Consider the following 13,872-nt stretch of genomic DNA (forward strand, 5'->3'; position numbering starts at 1 on the left):
TTGGAGGATGCCTGGAAGCTGTGTGAGTTTTTACTATAATTATGTGGTTTCAGGTTCATTATTAGACATGATGTTCTGTCTTTTAAATTCTACATCGCTAATTTAATTTAAATTCCATGGATGAATTTGAATTTTGGACCTACACTGCCATTGTAGCCCTAAACTAAAGCAAATCCCAGATATTCATCTGTACAGCAAATCACTCAGAGTCTTATTGAGAGATAGATGTTTTCAGTTCAACCCCCACACTGGGCTGATTACAAGCTTGCAGTGATTCCCCAGCATTACACAGAGCCAGACGGTTATCCATGGAGAAGGCAAGGCAATGCTCTATGGAGGTAAATAAGGTAAGCTGCTGCTTCTTATAATATTTTGAATTAATTTGATTTTCTTTTTTTAGCAATTCACCTGATGGTTGAAAATTTAGTTCTATTAATTATTTGCATTGATCTTAATAGTAGAATCCAGTTTCTGTTAGGCCACTCCCCTGACTCCCATTCGCCCCGACCATCTGATGTCTTTCCTCCAGCTATTCCCTCTCCATTCAAAGAGCATCCCTCTATCACATTTTCCTCGTGTCCTCCCACCCATATGCACCCTATGGCCACGTGGGCCCTGTGCTCCTCCTCCTGCGTTTCCCCCCCCTCCCCACCACCATTTTATTCAGGCACACCTTGATGAAGGGGTCTGGCCCCTATTGTGGGTTATGTATTTTTTAAAAATCTTTGCTATATAAAGAATGCTGCACAACTGGATGAGTTTCTCCAGCATTTTTGTGTGAACTCCAATCAGAGCGCTGCAGGCTTTCTTGTTTAATTCCCTATGATGTTAGTGACTGCTTTTACAATTTGCAAGACCTATGGCTTACTTTGCTAGTTTCAGGGATAGAAACTCTGTGTTATTATCCAGGGGGCATTCACTAACCCAAATACAGTAGAATTCCTAAAATCCAGACAACTTGGGAATTGCATTGGTCCAGATTTTTGAATATTCCAGATTATTGAGCAGTTAAAATTTAAGGAGAAATAAAGAAGAGATGAACAGATATATTTTGATGGTTTATCCATTACCAAATACAGCAAGGTTCATTTAGCAAAATGAGCAGTTTTAAAGAAAAATAAAGTCAACAATAGTGGTCACTTTTTGCTACTATGAATTTGTGGTGATCGTGCACACAAAAGATTGAAAATTTGAAAAATCCAGATTCATGGTTGGTCCAGATTTCTACCATCTGGACTTTTGGACTTCTACAGTATTATCACTAAACTCTGGGATGGGGATGTCCAAAAACAGCCCAGGAAATTGTAGGCTTTGGCAAAACATGGGCAGTAATTCTAGGCTGGCAGGTGGGCCAGCCTAATTCAGCCCATTTGGGATTTAAATGTATTGGTGTCGCCCCAAAAAAAGACCTCTGCGTGTTGGGCTCTTAAAAATAAGAATTTTAGAATGTGCTTTTAGATCTGATGTGATTCTGCATCACTAAGCATAAGATGAGAGGTTTAAGTAATTATAGATCTTTGGCTTGGCTTCGCGGACGAAGATTTATGGAGGGGGTAAAAAGTCCACGTCAGCTGCAGGCTCGTTTGTGGCTGACAAGTCCGATGCGGGACAGGCAGACACGGTTGCAGCGGTTGCAGGGGAAAATTGGTTGGTTGGGGTTGGGTGTTGGGTTTTTCCTCCTTTGTCTTTTGTCAGTGAGGTGGGCTCTGCAGTCTTCTTCAAAGGAGGTTGCTGCCCGCCGAACTGTGAGGCGCCAAGATGCACGGTTTGAGGCGTTATCAGCCCACTGGCGGTGGTCAATGTGGCAGGCACCAAGAGATTTCTTTAGGCAGTCCTTGTACCTTTTCTTTGGTGCACCTCTGTCACGGTGGCCAGTGGAGAGCTCGCCATATAACACGATCTTGGGAAGGCGATGGTCCTCCATTCTGGAGATGTGACCCATCCAGCGCAGCTGGATCTTCAGCAGCGTGGACTCGATGCTGTCGACCTCTGCCATCTCGAGTACTTCGACGTTAGGGATGTAAGCGCTCCAATGGACCTCTTCTCTAATAGGCCAACTACAGTTATGTCATCTGAAAACTTGGAACAGGAAGAGGCTGAGCACACAACCCTAAGGTGCTCCAGGGCTCAACATGATGGTGCTTGAAGTTCTGAACAGATTGTGGTCTCTCGTTAAGAAGAGGTGTGTTGTCCCAGAGAGGGCAGCTTCTCCACCAGCCTCTGGTGAAAGATCGTATTAAACACCAAGCTGAAGTCAAGGAACAGCAGTTTGGTGTATGAGGTGTCGCTCTCTAGGTGGGTCAGGACAAAGTGGAGGGACAAGGCTATAGCACAACAGTGGAATGGTTTTATCTGTATGTGAATTTGAATGTGTCCTATGTCTCTGGGATGTGTGCTCTGATGTACAACCAGAAGAGTATTTGAACATCACAGCTTAACAGAGGTGAATGGCTTATTCATGTGCTGCATTGTTCTAATTATTTACAAGTCTTCTCAGAAGCCAATTGCATTTTGCTGCATAGTTAAATTTAATTTCAAAAGCATCAAACTATTTTCCCATGTGTAAAATGACAGTTCTCTCTTTTTATTAACTGTAATTCTCTCAATGCATTTGAGAATGTAAGTTTTAAAATGTTGACTGGAAGAGAGAAACTATCTTCACTCTTTTCTCTCTGTATTTGGTAAGGAGAGTGGAAGACTATCAACCATTAGGCAAGGGTCACGACCCTGCTTAATGAATCCCAAGAGAATTCAAAGAAATATATTTTTCTATGGAGAAAAAACACACAAATGCCCTTGGTGAAGGGCTCAAGCCCGCATCGTTGGTGATGTAACTTCACCTTTGCTGCATAGAGGCACTGTTTGACCTGCTGAGTTTCTCCAGCATTTGTGTGTTTGTTTTTCACTTAGCCATGGTGTCAACAGAATCCTCTGTTTTATATCTACTTATATGGAGAAGTCTGTTCAAATGTTCTAGAAATCTTGAGGTCAGACTGGAAAAAATATATGATTTGTAAGCTATGATGCAGCATCTCTTGGGGAGAGACTAGCTGCTTCTGGCAGTGCTTCTTGCTGTATTGGGGTTCTTACGCTTTGCAAAGTGATTAAAAGTTTGGTTATGCAGCTGTATTCGTGTTTGTTTTCAAAAAACCTACAGTCCACTTTAACACATTCACCCTTTTCATGTTAAATTGCTTATTCATCAACCAATGCTAGACAAGTAGAAATGTCTTAAAGCTAAAAGTCTGCGGCCATACTATTTCACCACCACCACTCCCACCCCCACACTACAAAATCCATTCCCTAGAATTGAAAACTGCTCATCCTGAAAATTGTTCAAGAACATAAGAAATAGAAGCAAAATTTAGCCAGATTGCCCAGCGCACCCATTTTTTTTTGCACATTAAAATTATGCCCGATTTTTACTATGTTACATTTTCCTATCCCTTAATATTGCCTCCATATTCAAAAACTCATCATTCTTGTATAAACTCAGCAAATCATCTGCTTTAACACATTCATATAGCGAATTCCAACGATTCACTGCCTTTCGTGTGAGGATACTTCTCTTAAAGGTCCAGGACCACATATTTACACTGTATTTTCTAAATACTAAACAGAGGAAATATTTTCAGATATTCTGTAAAGGCTCTACCTTTTGGATAGTTAGAGGATAAATGGAGGCTACAGAACAACTTGGATTGATTAGGAGAATGGGTAGAGAGGTGGCACATGACATACAATGTCTGAAAGTGTACAATCAAGCACATTGGTAGAAAAATAAACAGGCAGTCTTTTTTTCCTGGTGAAGGAAAGCCTTAAGGTAAGCTTACATGATGAGTCAGTGGTAAAGAAGGCAAATGCAATGCTGACATGAATTTAAAGAGGAATAGAATACAAGAGCAGGGATGTGATGTTGAGGCTTTATAAGACACTGGTGAGACCCTCACTTGGAGTATTGTGAGCAGTTCTGGGCTCCTCATTTAAGAAATGATTTGCTCGCATTGGAGAGGATTCAAAGAGTGTTATCACATGAGGAGTGTTTGACAACAATTGGCCTGTACTCATGGAAATTTAGGAGAATGAGTGTGATCTTATTGAAACATTTGAAATGTTGAAAGGCATGGACAGAGTAGATGTTGAAGTTAGTGCAATGGTATTACAGCACCAGCAATTGGGGCCATGAGTTCAAAACCCGTGCTATCTCTAAGGAGTTTGCACATTCTCCCAGGTCTGCATGGGTTTCCTATGGGGACTCTGGTTTCCCCTACCATTCAAAACCGTATGGGGGAGGGGGGTTGTGGGGTAAGTGGATGCAATTGGGCAGCATGAACTCTCCCATGCTAGGAGAGATGAAGACAAGATAGCACCACCTCAGGATTAAATGGCATCCATTTCTAACAGAAATGTGTAGGACTTTCTTCAGCCAGAGGGGAGTAAATCTGAGGAATTTGTTGCCGCAGGCAGTTGTGGAGGCCAGATCGTTGGGTGTATTTAAGACAGAGACTGATAGTTTCTTGATTAGTAGGGCATCAAAGGTCATGGGGAGATAGCCAGGCAGTAGGGCTGTGTGGGAACAGCACATGATTGAATGACGGGGCAGACTTGATAAGCTAAATAGCCTATTTCTGGTCCTATGTCTTATGGTCTCATAACAGTATATTTGAGGACATACCTGACCTTTAAAATTATAGTTGTCATATTCGACTCTGAGATAAGCTGCTGATCATTTATTTGGACAACCTTTCCATTTTGTAGTATTGTTTAACTCCTATCTCGCCTTGTCTAGCTTCTGTAAAAATTCACATCCATGCCTTTATCACAAGACTAATGGAAACCATCTCTTGCTGGGCTTTGCCATTTCTTTCTCTGTTAGTTACTTGTTTCCTAACTCTATCAAACACCCATTCAATCTTTCATCACCATGGTGCTTAACAATTCAGTTTGGTTCCTACTTCAGCAACTCAATTTTAAAATTTCATCCTTTTCCAAATTGTTCCTTTATGCTATCTCTGTAAGCCCTGCCACCCTAAATTCTGCATTAATTCTGCTCTCGACTCATGCACATCCCCAAGCTTAATATCTATGTCACAAATAGTCAATCCTTCAGCCACCGAGATCCTGTCTTGACTTTCCTCCCTGAACCTATCTCTCCACCACTCCTTGCTGCTGCAAGATGACAACCGTGATGAATTTATTGTGATCAGACCTGCGCTCATTTGTACCAAGTACTCCCGACTCAGCTTACCTTCAAAATTTATTTGATCATTATTGCATCATTAAATCAACACATGAGAACGTCTTGCTGTAGAGAATTGTGGGGCTCTTGCTGTACCAAGAGGACTAATTAGGCTAATCAAGTGTTAATGCTTTAATAAAGAGCTTTATTGTAGAACTTTAATAAGGACTTTTTCTAGCTGACTAGAAAAGACTATCTTGGGAAAGGACTGCAGCTGACAATATCTCACTGTGACAGGAAGATAAGCTAAGATAACCAGGAACAGAAAGTTTCTCAATGCACTTGGTTAAACAAAAAAGTTGTGAATGACAGGAGAAGTGAAAAATTAAATTGCCAATTAGTAAATAATTTGTGTAAATTAATGAACATCTTGAGCCAAGAATTTATAGAACCGCACATAGATGTTGGTCCCATTTTACTATATAAATTACATCTGAAAACTGAGTAAGATGAGAAAGGACTCAGCACCAAAGAAGAGTCATCAGACTTTTCCAGGTGCTCCTTATAGTGCACGTCTAAAGAATCAAAGACAAATTGATCTGAACCAAGGCTTTTATTAACAAAAGACTGGAGCCTATCACATGTAGGTCGACCAGTCCAGAATGATCTGGGTCTGGCTGGAAGCAACCCTTTAAGACCTGCCAGCAGGCATGGCTATGCTCTCAGCCAATCACAGGCATCCTACACTACAATAAACACATAATTATATCGGTGATAGAATCTGTACTATCTCACTTCCTTTCTCCTGCTAGTGTTACTATAGTTAAAGTAATAAACTGTTTGTATTTTAAATTGGTTCAGTGGTTCTCTGCTGTATTCTTTATTCACAGATTTATTCCCAGCACAGGCTGACTTTAAAATTTCAGCCTCTTAGACCTATGCTTTACCTCTGCAAGGACCAGCCTTTCAGGCCTGTTCTCTGATTATTTTGCAATATCCCAGCTTCTGAAAAAGACATGTCTTCAGGACCAGGCATGTTATTATAAGTGAGAGGAGTTGGGGCATTAACGATTATCTTCACATCCTCCCTGGACACAGGAGTGGTACCAGAGACTGGAAGATGGCAAAATGTAATTCACTTGTTCAAGAAAGATAAAAGAGAGAGTACTGAAAATTATAGGCCAGTGAGTCTTATATCAGCAGTGGGAAAACTATTGAAGAGCTTTCTTATGGACGGGATTTATGAGCATGAGGGAAGCATCATTTTATTAGGGATAATGTGTGTTGTTTTGTGATGGGCTGATCACACTTCATTGGGTTTTTAAGTGTTACAAAGCAAATTGATGAAGGTGGTATGGTGCATATGGATTTTAATAAAGCATTTGACAAGGTTCCCCATGGTAAAAAGTCATGAGGTATCAGATCCAGGGAAAGATGGCTGCATGGATTCAGAAATGGCTTGCCCACAGAAGGCAGAAGGTAGATGGACTATATTCCACCTGGAGGTCAGTGACTAGTGGTGTTTCACAGGGATCTGTTCCGAGACCCCTGTTCTTTGCAATTTTTCTTAATGACCCAGACAAGGGAGTGAGGGGATGAGTCAGTAGGTCTACAATGACACAAAGATTGGAAATGTTGTGGAAACTGCAGAAGGATGTTATAGGTTAAAACAGGATTTAGACAAGATGCACAGTCAGGCAGAGAAGTGGCAGATGGAGTTCAAGCCAAAAAAGGGGTGAAGTGATACAATTTGGAAGACCAAACTTGAAGACAGTGTCCATGGTTAATGGATGGATTATTTTCATTGTGGAGGAACAGGTGGATCTTGAGGTCCAAGTCCCTGCATCCCTCAAGGTTGTCAAACAAGGTGGATAAGAAGCCCTCTGGTGTGGTGTGGGGGAATTGAGTTCAAGAGTTGTGAGGTAATGTTTCAGTTCTATAAAACTGTGGATAGACCACATTTGGAGCATTGTGTAACAGTTAAAGAACCTGCAGTTCTGGTTGCTTCATGAAGGATGTGGATACATTGGAGAGGATGCTGAGAAGATTTACCAAGAAGCTGCCTGGATTGGAGAACATGTCTTATGAAGAAACATTGAGTAAGCCAAGGCTTTTCTCTTTGGAGCTATGGAGGATGCAAGGCGACTTAATAGAGGCATTTCAAACTATAAAAGGCAATAGATAGGATGGACAGGCAGCGACTATTTTTTTTCCCCCAGGACAGCAATGGCCAATGCCATTGATATCCATTCAAGGTGAGTAGAGGAAATAGTGTTTTTGTTCCCCCACAGAATAGCCATTACCTGGAATGCATTGCGGGGGGGTTGCACTGTGTTGCATGGTTCAATGTTCTATACATTATACCATTTTCTTTTATCTTTTAAAATAGACAATGAATCTGCTCCCATCACCTTTCAATCAATGAATTCCTTGTGATGATCATTTGTTGGATGAAGATTTTTTTTTAATGTTACCCCTCTTTTTTGTCAATAAAGTTAAATATGTGCCTTTTGGTTTTGACCAATATGATAATACCTCTCTGAAGATATTTGTGATAGTGTAGTAATTTAAAGGCATAATATAAAAGTACATTGTCTTGTGCTACAGTGGGGTGGATGCACTCATAAATCTGAGCAACACCCACCTTAGCCTCTGCCCCTCCACTGCTGGAATAAGGTAATTTACTGGCTGTTCCTATGTTCCACCGATTCATAAATTGATGTTCAGCAAAACTCCCTTCCTCTATTTTTAATTTTCTCTAGTGCCTTTTGTCCATCAGCTCTACCCTGTTGACCTACATTGGGTATAGCTGAAAAATTCTTATTACTTTGCTATTTCACCCCATTGCTCCTCTATTCTGATCTTTTGGGCAGTGCCTGAATTCTTTTGCCTGAAAAATATCTTTAAGAAGCAGAATTCCCTCCTGGACGTTTTTCACCTTGCTGCCTCTCTCCACTCTTTAAAATATGCCTCAGTGACCAAGCATTAAGCTATTTATCTTCTTATTAGTCAATCTAATTGTTGCATCTAAACAAACACTGGTGAACGGGCCTGAAATGTTCTAAAACAATAAAGATGCTGCACAAATGCAAGGTCTCAGCATTATTCCTTTTGTAATGTGTACATGCTTTCACTTAATTTATATTCTTTTTAAATTTAAATGCAATCAATAATTCAGTTTCAAATGGTTAACAGATGCTTAAACTGGTACCGCAAGGAACTGTGAACATACACGGACGCCATGGTCTGGAAATAGTGCCAATTCGTCATTATTTTCCAGTGCACAATACAAGATACTAAATACAAAGCATATTTTCCAGGACAAAAATCCACAAGGAATATGTGATAAATATCTCAGGTTATAAACTTGCTTTCTCGATTTCTTTCAGATCTTTTGGTCCGTGGAAAATTTTCCTAGCTAGCAAGGAACTTGGAATCAAGCAATATGCTGTCTGATTGGAACAATTTAAGTGGCAGTTTCTCAGAGAAAGAGGAACTTTAAATATTCATCTGTTCCACTGATAAAAGTGGAGATCAAGTGAGAGGACAACCCAAAGGGATAAAGTGCTCATTATTCAACTGCTAAATTCACTGAACCAGCCAAGCATGGATGAACATTTAAATGTAAATTTGGAGGAATATTTTGCTTGGGCATTTATGGTTTCACACAGATGCTTAATGACAGTACAATAAAGACACTTTAAGACCATATTTTCAATTGCATTTCATATTCATTAATATTCACATTGAGCAAATGACAAATTGTCATAAAGAAAATAGTAACAAAATTCCATTGTTTAAAAAGACATGATCTCAATATGTTTGAAATGTACCGGGGGCTGTAGGTTAATTCGTTTAAATTGGACGGGATGGACCTATGGGCCAAATTGGCATATGCTGCATGCCTAAATTTTAAAAATTAAAAAAATCAATGGTGTCCATTAATGCAAGGAAAAGTCCAAGAGATATGGTGGACCCTCATTGGAAAATTAGATAAACTGAGGCCTCTTGTGTAATGACAGGACATGTGCGCATCGCACCCAATAAGCTGCTAGAGTACAAAACAACACATGACCAGAGTTTGGAGTTTTTATTTCTGCTCATTCTTTTTCATCTCTTCATATCACATGTTTTCATTTCCAGATACTAACTATTCGACACTAACTTGGATAACTATGTGTACTGTTCCAGCTCCTCCAAGGTTCAAGGATCACCTGATACATGAAAACCATACTCCACAGTTCTGAAGACTTGCTCCGTTGATTCACGTGCACACCTACACCCAAATTGTGCCATGGTGAAGGAGAGGAGAGAAATCTTCCCTGGTGTCTGAGCCAATAGTTATCCTTCAATCAACCTTCCTCAAAAAGAATAGCTTGGTTAACATAAAGATGCAGTGTTCCAAACAGTACAGCTGTGATGATGTTGCACACATACCTGTTGGCTACAAAGCAACAAGTTCAAAAAGGTGCTACATAAATGCACAAAAATTGTTTTTTTTAAATTATGCATTTATACCAAATGTCCTCAATCTGCAGAGGACATTTTAGACAACTTTGATCACCTGTGCTGTTTTATAGTCCTAATACACAACGTAGTCAGAGAAAGGGTTTGCTCTGAAAAGCCAAAGGCTCACAGGAGGCTAACACAGCAGATGATATGAAAGTAAGTGGGGGAGCGAGTAGTGCTGAGGAAACAAGGAAGCTGCAGAAGGACTTGGATTGGTAAAACGGACAAAGAAGGGTCAAATGAATTCCAATGTTGGAAAGTGTATGGTTATGCACCTTTAGTAGAGAAAAATAAACGGGCAGATTATTTTCTAAATGGAGTTGAAAAATACCCAGAGGCAAAATGATCTTGAAGTCCTGAGGAGGATACCCTGAACTTGCATGTTGAGTCGATAATGATAAAGGCAAATGTAATGCTGGCAATCATTTCAAAAGGAATAGAATACAAGAGCAGGGATATTATGTTGAGGCTTGATAAGACATTTGTGAGACATCATTTGTAGTACTGTAGCAGTTATAGGCTCCTCATTTAAGAAAGGATATGCTGACATTGGAGAGGGCTCAGAGGAGGTTCACAAAGATCCTTCTGTGAATTAAAGTGTTATCTTATGAGGAGCACTCGATAAGTCTTAGCCTGTACTCGCTGGAATTTAGGAAAATGGGGGCTGGGGGGAGAAATTTAATTGAATCATTTTGAATATTGAGAGGCAGGAACAGAGTAGATGTAGAAAGATTGTTTCGCAAGATGGCAGGGTCTAGGACAAGAAGGTACAACTTCAGGATGGAAGGGTGCCCACTAAGGACTGAGATGCAGAGATTTCTTCAGCCAGATGGGTGGTAAATCTGTGGAATTTGTCGCCACAGGCAGTTGTGGAGGCCAGCCAGGTCACTGGGTGTATTGAAGACAGAGATTGATAGGTTCTTGATTAGCCAGTGCATCAATGGAGAAGGCCCGGAGGTGGGGGTGAGTGGAAAAATGGATTTGCTCATGTTTAAATGGTGGGGCAGAATCAATGGGCTGACCAGCCTATTTCTGCTCCAATGTCTTAAGGTCTTAAACAAATTTGGCTGATATTGTACTGCTTTACTTCAACTTCCATGTCCTTTTGTTTTTTGTCTCACCTAATCTTAGTGGAAAATGCCCACTTGCATTTATAGTAGAACTCCAATTATGTTTCCATGCCATAAACTGTTATATAGTTATATGATTAACTGACATGGGCCTAGTCCCAACCATTTTGGATAAACAATTTTTTCAGAGAACCTGCCTTTCTTTAAAAATAGCCCAGTAGCAACAGCAAATCACTTGTAACAGTGTTTAAACAACAACAAACAACAAGGTAAGGCTTTTAAGTGTTAAAATATGGTTTAATTCTCACCAATAAAATTCCTGGCTATCGCCGATCACCGACACCTCCCTACTGAGGCCCTACTCATGTCAGAACCCCGAAGCCCCCAGTCAATTCGGCGCCAAAAAATAATTGGATAAATGAATTCGGAGAATTCGATTTAAGATAATCGAAGTTGTACTGTATCTACAAATCTCCCTCATTCTTCAACAATCCAGGAAATAAAGACCTAACCTCTTTAACCTTTCCCTGCAATTCAGTTCCTCAAATCCCAGCAACATCCTTGTAAATCTTCTCTGCACTCTTTCAATCTTATTGATTTCTTTTTCGTGGGTTGGTGACCAAAGCTGCACACAGTGCTCCAAATTTGACCTCACCTACAACTTGCACAACTTCATTGTAATATCCCAACTCACAATGTCATTATTTTGATTTATGAACATCAATGAGTCAAAACCTCCATTTATAATCCTCTTAAATTATTTTTTTTAATTTAAATTTAGACCAACAGCATGGTAACAGGCCATTTCAGCCCACGAGTGTGTGCTCTCCAATTTACTCTCAATTAACCTACACCCTAGTATGTTTTGAAAGATGGTAAGAAACCAGAGCCCCTGGGGAAAACCCACACAGACATGAGGAGAATGTACAAACTTCTTACAGACAGCATGGGATTCCGATTGATGGTACTGTAAAGGCATTGCGCTAACTAGTACACTAACCATGCCACCCAATCATATCTGTCTATGATGCTACTTTCAGAGAATTGCGTGTCTGTAATCCAAGATCCCTCTGTTGTACTCCACTCCTCAGTGCCCGACATCTACTGTGCATGCCTTACTTTGGTCAGTTCACCTAAAGTGCACACCTCACACATTTCCACATTAAATTCCATCTGCCATTTTGCAGTTCATTTCTCCATCTGAAGATCATTGATTAGATGACTATAACAATGGACTCAGCACCTATCCCTGAGTTACAGTAATCATCTCCTACCGATCTTTCAATTCTCCTGCAAAGCAGTCTAATCCAATTAACTATCTCATCTTGAACACTGAACGCCAACTAAAGATCCCTGCAGGACCTTGTTAAAGGACTCTTTCAAGTCTATGTGGACCACATCTCCCATCTTCATCAACGATCCTGGTAACCACTTAAAAAAAAATACCTGTGATATTGGTTAAACATGACCCAATTGTGCATAAAGCCATGTTAACTCCTCCTAATCAGTCCCTATCTAATCTTGTAAATCTTCTCTGCATTCTTTCAGTTTTATTGATATTGGTCCAGTGGGTTAATTGACCGAAACTGCACACAATACTCCAAAACAGTGAAATGCTTCTCAGTCAGGATGAAGAGCATCTTGTAGAAAAATATGCAGGTAATGGTGTTCTTATCTTCTATTTTCTGATGGCGGATTTTGGCAGTTGCTGTCAAAAAATATTGTAGTGAGGCATGATGGAATATTTTAGTGATGGAATGAATATGAATAGAGTAGAAAGATGCGTATTTTTGATACCTAGCTTTTTGGACATTGCAGCTGTCGAATGGAGAACAATCCGTCACATTCTTGCCTTATGCATCACAGACAGTGAAAACTGTGGGAAGTCAGGAAATGATTCATGGTTGACTGGATAACTTTCCAGTTAATCATCCAGAGAAGGAGATTTGAGGATAGGGTTGATGTCATTGAGTAACTGGCAATATTTGGAGAAAACTTCCTAAATAGGGCTGGGTGATTGTAGAACAGTACACAAATATGCTGGAGAAACTCAGCAGATGAAGTTGCATCCATGTGAAGTAAAAGGTGTTCTGGGTTTTGAGCCTGAGCCCTTTGTTAGGAATCCTGAAAAATGTGTAGATGTCGGAATAAAAATGTAATGGGAAGGGGTGATGAGGAAAGGAAGAAAGATGGGGAAGGGATTCACAGGCTAACAGGTGGGATGGTAGAAGCTGCAAAGTGATGGGGAGAAGGTCGAGGATAGCTCTCTGGTAGGAGGAGGAAGGAAGGAAGGGGGTACTGGAGGAAAGGAGACCAAGGGATGGGGAAAAAGAGATTCTGAGAATGGGTTAATGGAAATTGGAGGTCGATATTGATGAAGCCTGGTGGTAGTGCCAAGTTTCTCTAGCACTTGTGCACTGCACTAGTCCCAAGCATCTGCAGATTTATTTGTTAACTCCATTTGGTTGTTCAGATTTCCTGCTGCGAGAGAACAAAATGATCTTGTGAGTATACAAACTGTGAGAACAGAGTAAGAGGGTTGAGAGCAAGGGGTGTGTTTGTTTTTTTTTTCTCTTTTTCTTCTCTGATTCCCTATGGCCTTTGGTTTTCCAAAAGATTGTAGCATTTGTAAAGCAGTACAAAATAAATTCTGTAAGTCCTTAGAAGTCTTCAGAAATGTTAACATAGGCATTGACTACTGAAATAAATAATTCATCCCAAAGATTGTTCTAGTTATCCAAACAAGAGTTGGCATTTAGAAACCTTTCTGGGAATAGAAAGGTTTTTGCTTTGTTTGCACATGATATTTCACATCAATATCCATTAATATAGCATAAGTGCCAAAATAAGAATGGAGAAATTTCAAGACCAGTGCTTTCCATTCTATTGTAATGAGCGAAATTGCTTTCACTGCTGAAGCTCCATTGAGAAGAAGTCTGCAAGCTATTGCAAATATACAGAAACTGAATTTGTAATATTTTTCTTCTGTGATCCCCTGTGGATTCCTGTTTTCTGAAAGGTTACAGCATTTTACAATACTGTAACAAAATTAGTTCCTGATTAGAAAATAATCAAGAAATTTCACAAGCTCCCATGGTCCCCATAGCCTCAATG

General features: G+C 40.1%; 1 long non-coding RNA gene across 1 annotated transcript in view; it reads left to right on the forward strand.

The window, feature by feature from the left end:
• The window catches only part of LOC138752815 (uncharacterized), a 62,160-nt gene extending 49,343 nt beyond the window's left edge, over window positions 1-12,817 (forward strand). The window contains exons 2-4 of the long non-coding RNA XR_011350966.1: window positions 8,569-8,803; window positions 9,371-9,647; window positions 12,307-12,817. This is a non-coding gene — a long non-coding RNA (uncharacterized lncRNA). The remainder of the gene's footprint in view (window positions 1-8,568; window positions 8,804-9,370; window positions 9,648-12,306) is intronic.
• Window positions 12,818-13,872: the final 1,055 nt, after the last annotated feature.

This window comes from Narcine bancroftii, chromosome 2 (assembly GCF_036971445.1).
Source record: "Narcine bancroftii isolate sNarBan1 chromosome 2, sNarBan1.hap1, whole genome shotgun sequence".
Taxonomy (NCBI): Eukaryota; Metazoa; Chordata; class Chondrichthyes; order Torpediniformes; family Narcinidae; genus Narcine; species Narcine bancroftii.